Here is a 12,285-nt window from a genome sequence, read left to right as displayed (position 1 = left end):
CAAGGAATAAACAAACATACAGTCAATAATACAGTAGAAAAAGTCTATATACAGCATGTGCAAATGAGGTAGGATAAGGGAGGTAAGGCAATAAATAGGCCATGGTGGAGAAGTATTAACAATATAGCAATTAAACACTGGAATGGTAGATGTGTAGAAGATGAATGTGCAAGTAGAGATACTAGGGTGCAAAGGAGCAAGATAAATAAATACAGAATGGGGATGAGGTAGTTGGATGGGCTATTTACAGATGGGCTATGTACAGGTGCAGTGATCTTTGAGCTGCTCTGACAGCTGGTGCTTAAAGCTAGTGAGGGAGATATGAGTCTCCAGCTTCAGTGATTTTTGCAGTTCGTTCCAGTCATTGGCAGCAGAGACCTGGAAGGAAAGGCGGCCAAAGGAAGAATTGGCTTTGGGGGTGACCAGTGAGATATACCTGCTGGTGCATGTGCTACGGGTGGGTGCTGCTATGGTGACCAGTGAGCTGAGATAAGGCGGGGCTTTACCTAGCAGAGACTTGTAGATGACCTGGAGCCAGTGGGTTTGGCGACGAGTATGAAGCAAGAGCCAGCCAACGAGAGTGTACTGGTCGCAGTGGTGGGTAGTATATGGGGCTTTGGTGACAAAACGGATGGCACTGTGATAGACTGCATCCAATTTGTTGAGTAGAGTGTTGGAGGCTATTTTGTAAATGACATTGCTGAAGTCGAGGATCGGTAGGATGGTCAGTTTTACGAGTGTATGTTTGGCAGCATGAGTGAAGGATGCTTTGTTGCGAAATAGGAAGCCGATTCTAGATGTAATTTTGGATTGGAGATGCTTAATATGAGTCGAAGGAGATTTCCAGTCTAACCAGACACCTAGGTATTTGTAGTTGTCTACATAATCTAAGTCAGATCCGTCCAGAGTAGTGATGCTGGACGGGCGGGCAGCGATCGGTTGAAGAGCATGCATTTAGTTTTACTTGCATTTTTGAGCAGTTGGAGGTCACAGAAGGAGAGATGTATGGCATTGAAGCTCATCTGGAGGTTAGTTAACACAGTGTCCAAAGAAGGGCCAGAGGTATACAGAATGGTGTCGTCTGCGTAGAGGTGGATCAGAGAATCACCAGCAGCAAGAGTGTCATCATTGATGTATACAGAGAAGAGAGTCGGCCCGAGAATTGAACCCTGTGGCAAGTGGTCCGGACAACAGGCCCTCCGATTTGACTCACTGAACTCTATCAGAGAAGTAGTTGGTGAACCAGGCGAGGCAATCATTTGAGAAACCAAGGCTGTTGAGTCTGCCGATAAGAATGTGGTGATTGACAGTCGAAAGCCTTGGCCAGGTCTATGAATACGGCTGCACAGTAATGTCTCTTATCAATGGCGGTTATGATATCGTTTAGGACCTTGAGCGTGGCTGAGGTGCACCCATGACCAGCTCTGAAACCAGATTGCATAGCGGAGAAGGTACGGTGGGATTCGAAATGGTCGGTAATCTGTTTGTTAACTTGGCTTTCGAAGACCTTAGAAAGGCAGGGTAGGATAGATATAGTTCTGTAGCAGTTTGGGTCTAGAGTGTCTCCCCCTTTGAAGAGGGGGATGACCGCGGCAGCTTTCCAATCAATGGGAATCTCAGATGATACGAAAGAGGTTGAACAGGCTGGTAATAGGAGTTGCAACAATTTCGGCAGATCATTTTAGAAAGATAGGGTCCAGATTGTCTAGCCCGGCTGATTTGTAGGGGTCCAGATTTTGCAGCTCTTTCAGAACATCAGCTATCTGGATTTGGGTGAATGAGAAATGGGGGAGGCTTGGGCGAGTTGCTGTGGAGGGTGGAGGGCTGTTGATCTGGGTAGGGGTAGCCAGGTGGAAAGCATGGCCAGCCGTAGAAAAATGCTTCTTGAAATTCTCAATTATAGTGGATTTATCGGTGGAGACAGTGTTTCCTAGCCTCAGTGCAGTGGGCAGCTGGGAGGAGGTGCTCTTATTCTCCATGGACTTCAGTGTCCCAGAACTTTTTTGGAGTTTGTGCTACAGGATGCAAATTTCTGCTTGAAAAAGCTAGCCTTAGCTTTCCTAACTGCCTGCGTATATTTGTTCCTAATTTCCCCGAAAAGTTGCATATCACGGGGGCTATTCGATGCTAATGCAGAATGCCACAGGATGTTTTTGTGCTGGTCAAGAGCAGTCAGGTCTGGAGAGAACCAAGGTCTATATCTGTTCCTGGTTCTACATTTTTGAATGGTGCATGCTTATTTAAGATGGTGAGGAAGGCACTTTTAAAGAATAACCAGGCATCCTCTACTGCCAATCAAATGCTCTATAGATTGCAATTATTTTATTCATCACCTCTCTCTCATTGACTTCTGTTCCCTGTATATGATGTTCAGAGCGGCAGGCCCAGGCAGAGTACAGTGCTGTCAATGAGATTTTAGAGAATGATCAGAAAGCCCCACGAGGTGGAAGGACCCTGAGCAGGTCACTGCCCAAGCCAGGACTGTCAATGGAGGTACATATACACTGAACAAAAATATAAACACAACATGTAAAGTTTTGGACCCATGAGCTGAAATAAAAGATCCCAGAAATGTTCCATAAGCACAAAAAGCTTATTTCTCTCAAATATATATTTTTTGGCACACATTTGTTTACATCCCTATTAGTAAGCATTTCTCCTTTGCAAATATAATCCACCCACCTGACAGGTGTGGCATATCAAGAAGCTGATTAAACAGCATGATCATTACACTGGTACACCTTGTGCTGGGTACAATAAAACGGCCACTCTAAAATGTGCAGTTTTGTCACAACACAAAGCCACAGATGTCTCAAATTTTTATGGAGTGTGCAATTGGCATGCTGACTGCTGGAATGTCCACCAGAGCTGTTGCCAGAGAATGTAATGTTCATTTCCCTACTATAAGCCATCTCCAATGTCATTTTAGAGAATTTGGCAGTAAGCCCAATAGCCTCACAACCACAGACCACATGTAACAATGCCAGCTCAGGACCTCCACATCTGGCTTCTTCACCTGCGGTATCATCTGAGACAAACTACCCAGACTGCTGATGAAACGGTGGTTTTGCACAACTGATTATTTTCTGCACAAAACTGTCAGAAACGTCTCAGGGAAGCTCTTCTGCGTGCTCGTCGTCCTCACCAGGTTCTTGACCTGACTGCAGTTTGGTGTCGTAACCGACTTCATTGGGCAAATGCTCACCTTCGATGGCCACTGGCACGCTGGAGAAGTGTGATCTTCATGGAGGAATTCCTGTTTCAACTGTACCGGGCAGAGAGCGTGTATGGCATCGTGTAGGCGAGCGGTTTGCTGATGTCAACGTTGTGAACAGAGTGCCACATGGTGGCGATGGGATTATGGTATGGGCAGACATAAACTAAGGACAGCGAACACAGTTGCGTTTTAACGATGGCAATTTTAATGCACAGATACCGTGACGAGATCCTAAGGCCCATTGTCGTGCCATTCATCCGCCGCCATCACTTCATGTTTCAGCATGATAATGCACAGCCTTATGTCGCAAGGATCTTTACACAATTCCAGGAACTGAAAATATCCCAGTTATTCCATGACCTGCATACTCACCAGACATGTCACCCATTGAGCAAGTTTGGGATGCTCTGGGTCGATGTGTACGACAGCATGTTCCAGTTCCCGCCAATATCCAGCAACTTCGCACAGCCATTAAAGAGGAGTGGGACAGCATTCTACAGGCCACAATCAACAGCCTGATCAACTCTATGGAAAGGAGATGTGTTGCGCTGCATGAGGCAAATGGTGGTAGATACTGACTGGTTTTCTGATCCACGCCCTACTTAAAAAAAAAAAGATATCTGTGACCAACAGATGCGTATTTGTATTCCCAGTCATGTGAAATCCATAGATTAGGGCCTAATGAATGTGTTTATATTGACTGAATTCCTGATATGAACTGTAACTGTAATATTTTTGCATGTTGTGTTTATATTTTTGTTCAGTTTAACTTCAAATCAGGCAGAGAGAGAGAGGTGGCAAGCTTGTAATGACCCGTGCGTGCGTAGACAATATTAGCTTTGTATGAAGGCATTACATTTTTGGAAGAGCCCAGTTGTATATGCCGGCTTGTACATAATATGCTTGCATATCTCTGTGCGTAGAGCATTGTGGAGCGGGAGAAGCGTAGGCGGTGTACTCTGATAGAGCAGCACAACGGGTTGCAGTGTTCCGTGAGGGCCAAGGGGTCTCAGCTGCTGGAGATGGAGCAGGCCATGAAAGCCCTGGAGCTGGACTCCAATGCGGATGGAGACGAGCAGCACTACGACCAGGTGACACTATATAGTGGAAAGGGTGTCATTTGACAGACTCAATTGTCCCCAAAAACGTAGAAGAAAGCAAATGTCAAGGTTTAGCACCATGGACAGCACCACTCACACAGTTCTTACTGTTCAGTTTAGTTTATTAGGATCCCCATTAGCTGCTGCGCATGCGGTAGCTACTCTTCCTGGGGTCCACATAAAACGTACAAATACAGTTGAAGTCGGAAGTTTGCATACACTTAGGTTGGAATCATTAAAACTCATTTTTTCAACCACTCCACAAATTTCTTGTTAACAAACTATAGTTTTGGAAAGTCGTTTAGGACATCTACTTTGTGCATGACGCAAGCAATTTTTCCAACAATTGTTTATAGACAGATTATTTCACTTATAATTCACAGTATCACAATTCCAGTGGGTCAGAAGTTTACATACACTAAGTTGACTGTGCCTTTAAACAGCTTGGAGAATTCCAGAAAATTATGTTTCTTTAGAAGCTTCTGATAAGCTAATTGACATAATTTGAGTCAATTGGAGGTGTACCTGTGGATGTTTTTCAAGGCATACCTTCAAACTCAGTGACTCTTTGCTTGACAACATGGGAAAATCGAAAAAAATCTGCCAAAACCTCAGAAAAAATAGACCTCCACAAGTCTGGTTCATCCTTGGGAGCAATTTCCAAATGCCTGAAGGTACCACGCCTGTACAAACAATAGTACGCAAGTATAAACACCATGGGACCACGCAGCCGTCATACCGCTCAGGAAGGAGACGTGTTCTGTCTCCTAGAGATGAACGTACTTTGGTGCGAAAAGTGCAAATCAATCCCAGAACAACAGCAAAGGACCTTGTGAAGATGCTGAAGGAAACAGGTACAAAAGTATCAATATCCACAGTAAAACGAGTCCTATATCGACATAACTTGAAAGGCCGCTCAGCAAGGAAGAAGCCACTGCTCCAAAACTGCCATAAAAAGGCCAGACTACGGTTTGCAACTACACATGGGAACAAAGATTGTACTTTTTGGAGAAATGTCCTCTGGTCTGATGAAACAAAAATATAACTGTTTGGCCATAATGACAATCGTTATGTTTGGAGGAAAAAGGGGGAGGCTTTCAAGCCGAAGAACACCGTCCCAACCGTAAAGCACGGGGGTGGCAGCATCATGTTGTGGGGGTGCTTTGCTGCAGGAGGGACTGATGCACTTCACAAAATAGACGGCATCATGAGGAAGAAAAATGATGTGGATATATTGAAGCAACATCTCAAGACATCAGTCAGGAAGTTAAAGCTTGGTCGCAAATGGGTCTTCCAAATGGACGATCACCCCAAGCATACTTCCAATGTTGTGGCAAAATGGCTTAAGAACAACAAGTCAAGGTATTGGTGTGGCCATCACTAAGCCCTGACCTCAGTCCCATAGAAAATGTGTGGGCAGAACTGAAAAAGCATGTGCAAGCAAGGAGGCCTACAAACCTGACTCAGTTACACCAGCTCTGTCAAGAGGAATGGGCCAAAACTCACCCAACTTATTGTGGGAAGCGTGTGGAAGGCTACCCGAAACGTTTGACCCAAGTTAAACAATTTAAAGGCAATGCTACCAAATACTAATTGAGTGTATGTAAACTTCTGACCCATTGGGAATGTGATGAAAGAAATAAAAGCTGAAATAAATAATTCTCTATTATTATTCTGACCTTTCACATTCTTAAAATAAAGTGGTGATCCTAACTGACCTAAGACAGGGAATTTTTACCAGGATCAAATGTCAGGAATTGTGAAATAATGAGTTTAAATGTATTTGGTTAAGGTGTATGTAAACTTACAACTTCAACTGTACATGACAAAGTACAGAACAGTAATAGACAACAAAAAATAAAATAAGTTATATGTACCAAGAGACAACAAAAATAGTATTTCCACACTCCATATATACAGGACAATTTCATTAAATCTTTAGAAAGAGGAGAGGCACTGGAGTTGGTGTGTGAATGACCTTGTGCAAGTTGACATTGAGTGACCATGACTTGTTATGATACCCACGTGAATGATGTCTAGGATCCAAGCATTTACGCTGCACAGTAATTGGCTTGATGTTTTTTTATTGTTGACATTTCCATCTTCCATGGCAGCGTGTGAGAGAGCTGGAGAACAGTCTAGAAAAGATGACCATCAAAATCACAGAGGCTGAGAGGATCCAAAAAACCTACCTGCGAGTCTGTGACCACCTACATCAGGTCTGTAACACTATCACATTCACAAATATCAGCCTTTCTTTGTGGACATTGAATTAAATAAAATTGTTAACATTGAATTCAAGTCTCCCTTGGGAGATATTCTCCAGTCAGTGTAATCCCGATCAACAGACCAGTGTGACTAGGTAGGACTGGCAAAGTGGCTCAAATGGCATCCTATTTCCTATACAGTGCACTGCTCTTGACAAAAGCCTTATGGGCCATGGCCAAAAGTAGTGCACTACAGAGCATTGGGCCAATGCGTTTTTTGGATTATGACGCATTTACATGACACTTCAACGTTCTATGGCAGCCATGTTAGCGCCCCATTAACATTACATATGGAATATTTAAACAACGCTACAACTGAATGTCTAGAATTAGAACAATATTCAACATTCTAAATATATGGCTCTGGTGCACAATGTAGGGAATAGGTGCCATTTGGGACGCTGACAAATCTAGCTCCAATGTAACCTGGGGTTGGGTTGTTTGTTCCTGGTTCAGGAGGTGCGTGAGATGCCCATGGCTCTGGATCAGCTGCAGAACTCAGTGGTCAGCGGGCAGACAGAGCTGGGAAAGGTGGCCCACATGTCTCACACCGCAGTGGCTGCTGTGGACTGCACTAAGGTAAGGCAAATTGGGGATCCAGTAACTTTTAGCCCCCACTTGTCTATTTTGGGATGTTTACATTTGAATAACATAACATTACCTTCGGTTACATGTCTTTGTATGATTGGGAAAAAATAAGAGAAAAAAGGTAAGGCTCGTTTGAATACCGGCCAGGATGTGTGCATGTCTTTTCACACTACATTAGTAGGATGTGTGTATGTCTGTCTGTCTTTCGCCTCGAGTCAGCTGGTTCAGATGGAGAGGCAGCTAATGGTGGAACGCAGGATGATGGAGAAGGAGTTGAGTGAAAGGAGGGGAGTGAAAGAGAAGGAGGTGGAGGGTCGGCTGGAGAGAGAGAGGGAGGGAGAGCGACGAAGCAGCAAAGGAGCTCAGAAGTTGAAAGAGCAGGTGAGAGAGAAAGAGATGGAGGGAGAGAGAGCGGGCTGGACCTGTGGGGAACAGAGAGGGAGAGAGAGGGATGGAGCTGTGGGGAACAGAGAGCGAGAAAGAGAGGGAGGGAGGGAGAGCAAGAGGGAGGGAGGTAGGGAGAGGGATGGGCCTGTGGGGAACAGAGAGGGTGAGAGAGAGGGAGAAAGAGAGAGCGAGAGGGATGGGGAACAGAGAGTGAGAAAGAGACAGAGGGAAAGAAAAAGGGAGAGGGAGACAGAGGGATGGACCTGTGGGGGAGAGAGAGAACAAGAGGGAGGGAGGGACCTGTGGGCAACAGAAAGCTAGAAAAAGAAAGAGCGATTGAAAGGGAATATTTAAAGTGAAAGAACACACTAGTCAAGAGCTGGAATGGGCAACTATGATGGTGCCACAAAAAATCTGAACTCATCATGAGGGGCCACAGTGACTCACGGGTCTGCATACCCACACATGCAGTCTGAGCCGGCCCTAAGCAACATTTTGTTGGGGATACCTTGCAAGAATTTATTGTTTGCTGCCCGCACTTGACAGCGGAGAGAAAAAAAAATGTTTTAGAGCTAATTTCCTGCAATTCTACACATTTTGCCATGTGAGAAGATTTTGCAATTTTATCATTCATTTCTACACATTTTGCCATGGGGCGGAGAGAAAAAGTAGCAGTTTTTAATATAATATCTGAGTGAGTGGCTAACAAAATCAATGGAGTCCCCCGGTCAAGAATTCGACCATGATTACTACTGGCAGCTAGACTAACTTACCAAACTAAAAAATGTTAGCTGACATGGGCTACTTGAGTGACTGTCAGTGACTGACATGATGAGAAAAACTGCTGATGCACAACCAATTTTCGAAATTGTAACTTGTGTATTATACTATTCTAACTCTCAACAGTAAGTTGAGACCCCGAGAGTAAAACAATTAAATAAATAAATAAAAATCGGAATTGATCCACAGGCTTACAAAAGAGGGGTGCCCCACAGGCCGCCAGTTGCCCATCTCTGGTCAAGAAGGATGTCTATTGCAGTCAATGAGCGTTGTTGTTTTGCAGGTTCGAAGAGGGACTATCAGAGAGGGACTGGCTGAAGAGACAGCTCATATCAGAGGTACTATGACAGGGGATCTTTCACCACAGACACTTATGTATTCAAATAAATACAGTGAATACTACGCATCAGATCACCCATGTCCAGATAGTACTCTAGCTTGAAGGCAATAATATTCTGAATCATACATCATTTTCATGAGAAAAGGCAATATGCGTACATACAACGATATCCATTTTTCATGTGCTCACATTTTATTTCCCATGTAGAGCAGGGAGATGATGAAATGATGCGTGTCTGTGTTGTGTTCTCCTCCTGCAGCCCAGCAGACCACCCCTGTCTCCACTACTCCCCAGTCCATATTCAAACTGGTGGAGGATATTGATGCTCTGAGAGAAGCTCTCAGCTGCACTGATCTGCAGGTATGGTGGCCCACTTGGATCATTTAGCCCTATTATATGCAGTATCTAATAAGCACTAATAAGCAATGCATTACCTATTATTCATCTTACCTTTTTATGTAAGCCACTGTTGCAAACAGCACTATGTCCCGTGACACATTGATGTAGGTGTTTCATTTTGTTGAGTTATATTGCAGTCAGAGGAGCCTAGTGAGGGGGGACGGCTCATAATAATTGAATGGAATAGAGTAATTGGAATGGTATTAAACACATGGAAACTTTGATGTGATGTTTGATGTGTTTGAGACCTTACGTGAAAACCACATGAATTTCACGTGAACATGTGAAGTGTTCCAAAAACACGTTCTCATGTGATCACGTGATCTTATGTGAAGTTAATGAGATAACGTGACAACATGTGATAGCATGAAACTACACATATGAAAACGTGATCACTTGTTACAGAAAAAACAAAGGTAGTGAAACAAACCCCAAGACTGGTAACTTGCCTGACAGTCTCTGAACAAAAATGTAATCCACACTGGTATAAGGCTTCAAAAGTGTTTAACAGGACAATGTTTCTCCCCCAAACTGGGTCTTTGTCAGGGCTAATTGCTCACCAAGTACCACTGTATATACGTGGACTTCCTGGGCTGCCGAACTTGAGTTGGTCATCTTGTCAACATGGCAGTCAGGTGCTTGGAAGTCTCTTTGAGCTGACTATGTGTCCACCTCTTCACCTGTTTCTCTGTCCACTGTGTAGGAGCTGGAAACACGGCTGGTCTCTCAGAAGGCTATCAGGGAGCAGCTGCACAACCAAATGACCCAGTGTGAGGAGCTGGTCAGGCAGAGCATGGATACCTTGGCTGCCTTGGAGCTCCAGTACGCCCAGCTCAAGTTCAGCGCTGGGCCCAGCTCTGACAGGTACAGTAGAGCTACACAGAAGAGTGGTACTCCTGTGTCATCCATGGAAAAAGAGGAAAAGATCTGAAGAGACTTCAGATCTCGAGCCTCAGAACTTGTGGAGGAGAGAGGAAATACAATTGAGACTCACCCTGTTTATCTAAAGGTTTGAGCAGCTGAAGGAGGAAATGCAGGCGGAGCTTGAGCAGGAAGAGGAGCGTTGCAGCCATTGGAAGGACAAGCTTGGAAAGGCCCAATCAGTGCTGCATGGGGTGGAGAAGGGTGTCAACAACCTGTTCTTCAGGATGAGCTGCGTGCAAGTGAAGGTAGCCATTTTATCCCTTTCTTTATATACAGTGCATTCGGGAAAGTATTCAGACCCCTTGACTTGTTCCACATTTTGTTACGTTACAGCTTTATTCTAAAATGGATTAAATCCTTTTTCCCCGCTCATCCTGAGTGCTCTGGAGCAGGTTTTCATTAAAAATCTCTCTGTACTTTGCTCCGTTCATCTTTCCCTTGATCCTGACTAGTCTGTGCATCGACACAATCCTGTCTCGGAGCTCTACAGACAATTCCTTCGACCTCATGGCTTGGTTTTTGCTCTGACATGCACTGTCACCTGTGGGACCTTATGTGTGCCTTTCCAAATCATGTCCAATCAATTGAATTAACCACAGTTGGACCCCAATCAAGTTGTAGATGGACAGTTCAGTCTCATCTGGCCCTTTCTTGGTCACCATGAAAAACAAAACCCTGGTCATCTATCAGCCAGAGGCTCTGTTCTTTACCACTACAGTTCTCATTATACATGCCAGCCCTTGGTGATCTTAATCAGGAATAGAGAGGATTCTAAACCAAATTTCTCTGTCTTGTTGTAGGACTCTCCCAGGGAGTTGGGGGGTCTGGATGCAATAGAGAAGCTGAGGGAAATCGGCGCCCGTCTGCCCACACTGCAGACCACAGCTTCAGAGAAGACTGAGGAAAACACAGCTGACCATGAGAAGGTGAAACACTGGTTTACTTTCTTTCCTCAGCCCTCATCTCTCTCTACCTCTTTTCTCTGAGCCTGAATCTCTCCCCTCTGATCTCACTCCTCTCCCCTCACCCCTTTCATCTCACATCTCACCCCTCTCATCAGTCATCTCACCCCTCTCATCAGTCATCTCACCCCTCTCATCAGTCATCTCACCCCTCTCATCAGTCATCTCACCCCTCTCATCAGTCATCTCACATCAATCATCTCACCCCTCTCATCAGTCATCTCACCCCTCTCATCAGTCATCTCACCCCTCTCATCAGTCATCTCACCCCTCTCATCAATCATCTCACCCCTCTCATCAGTCATCTCACCCCTCTCATCAATCATCTCACCCCTCTCATCAATCATCTCACCCCTCTCATCAGTCATCTCACCCCTCTCATCAGTCATCTCACCCCTCTCATCAGTCATCTCACCCCTCTCATCAGTCATCTCACCCCTCTCATCAGTCATCTCACCCCTCTCATCAGTCATCTCACCCCTCTCATCAGTCATCTCACCCCTCTCATCAGTCATCTCACCCCTCTCCCTTCCCCTCTCCCCTCAGGTGTGGAGCTTCCTGGAGCAGAGCACCATGATGGAGCCCAGGAACTACAAGAGGGCCAGCAGCCCTGTGTATGACAGTACCTCAGAAGGTATGCTTTTTTGGGGGTGTATGGTTATGCATGGTTTTTCAGTATATTGTAAACAAAATCTTATTATTAACAGCAGGAAGTCATTGCTGTACATTTCCATAATGGCTGTTGAGTGCTTGGCTAATGGTGTTTGCTTATTGTGTGTAATACCTCCGGTTCCACCTGCTCCTCTCCTCCCTCTCAGATACATTCCAGTTCCGCAGTCAGGAGGAGGACTGCTCCATGTCCCGCGAGGAGATCAAGCGTCGCAGCATCCAGCTGATCGAGGTGCACCAGCCAAAGAAGAAAGCCCAGAGGAGCAACACAAAGAGCTAGAGACAAGCTCCAGCTGTGGCCCTCTATATCCTACAGGGAGTAAAGCTGAGGAAATAATAAACAGGCTCATAGTATGATTTTACTTTTTTTGTTGTCTACTTTATACCTGAGTTTGTTACTGCTATGATTAAAGTGGAACTGACAGCGTTTTAGCTACATGAAATCCTATTATAATCTGTTCATATACATCTCCAGGAAGAATGACACCTTTCGTGAAATCCAAATGGTAGTTATAGTCTTGTCCCATCACTGCAACTCCCAAATTCGGAGGGGTGAAGGTCGAGAGCCAAACGTCCTCCGAAACACGACCTTGCCAAGCCGCACTGCTTTTTGACACACTGCTCGCTTAACCCGGAAGCCAGCCGCACCAAT

General features: G+C 45.0%; 1 pseudogene; it reads left to right on the top strand.

The window, feature by feature from the left end:
• Nucleotides 1–11,957, top strand: part of LOC120062918 — a 40,374-nt pseudogene extending 28,417 nt beyond the window's left edge.
• Nucleotides 11,958–12,285: the final 328 nt, after the last annotated feature.

This window comes from Salvelinus namaycush, chromosome 18 (assembly GCF_016432855.1).
Source record: "Salvelinus namaycush isolate Seneca chromosome 18, SaNama_1.0, whole genome shotgun sequence".
Classification (NCBI taxonomy): Eukaryota; Metazoa; Chordata; class Actinopteri; order Salmoniformes; family Salmonidae; genus Salvelinus; species Salvelinus namaycush.
The sequence above is the reverse complement of the archived record's forward strand: the minus strand, read 5'-3'. Positions and strand labels throughout refer to the sequence as shown.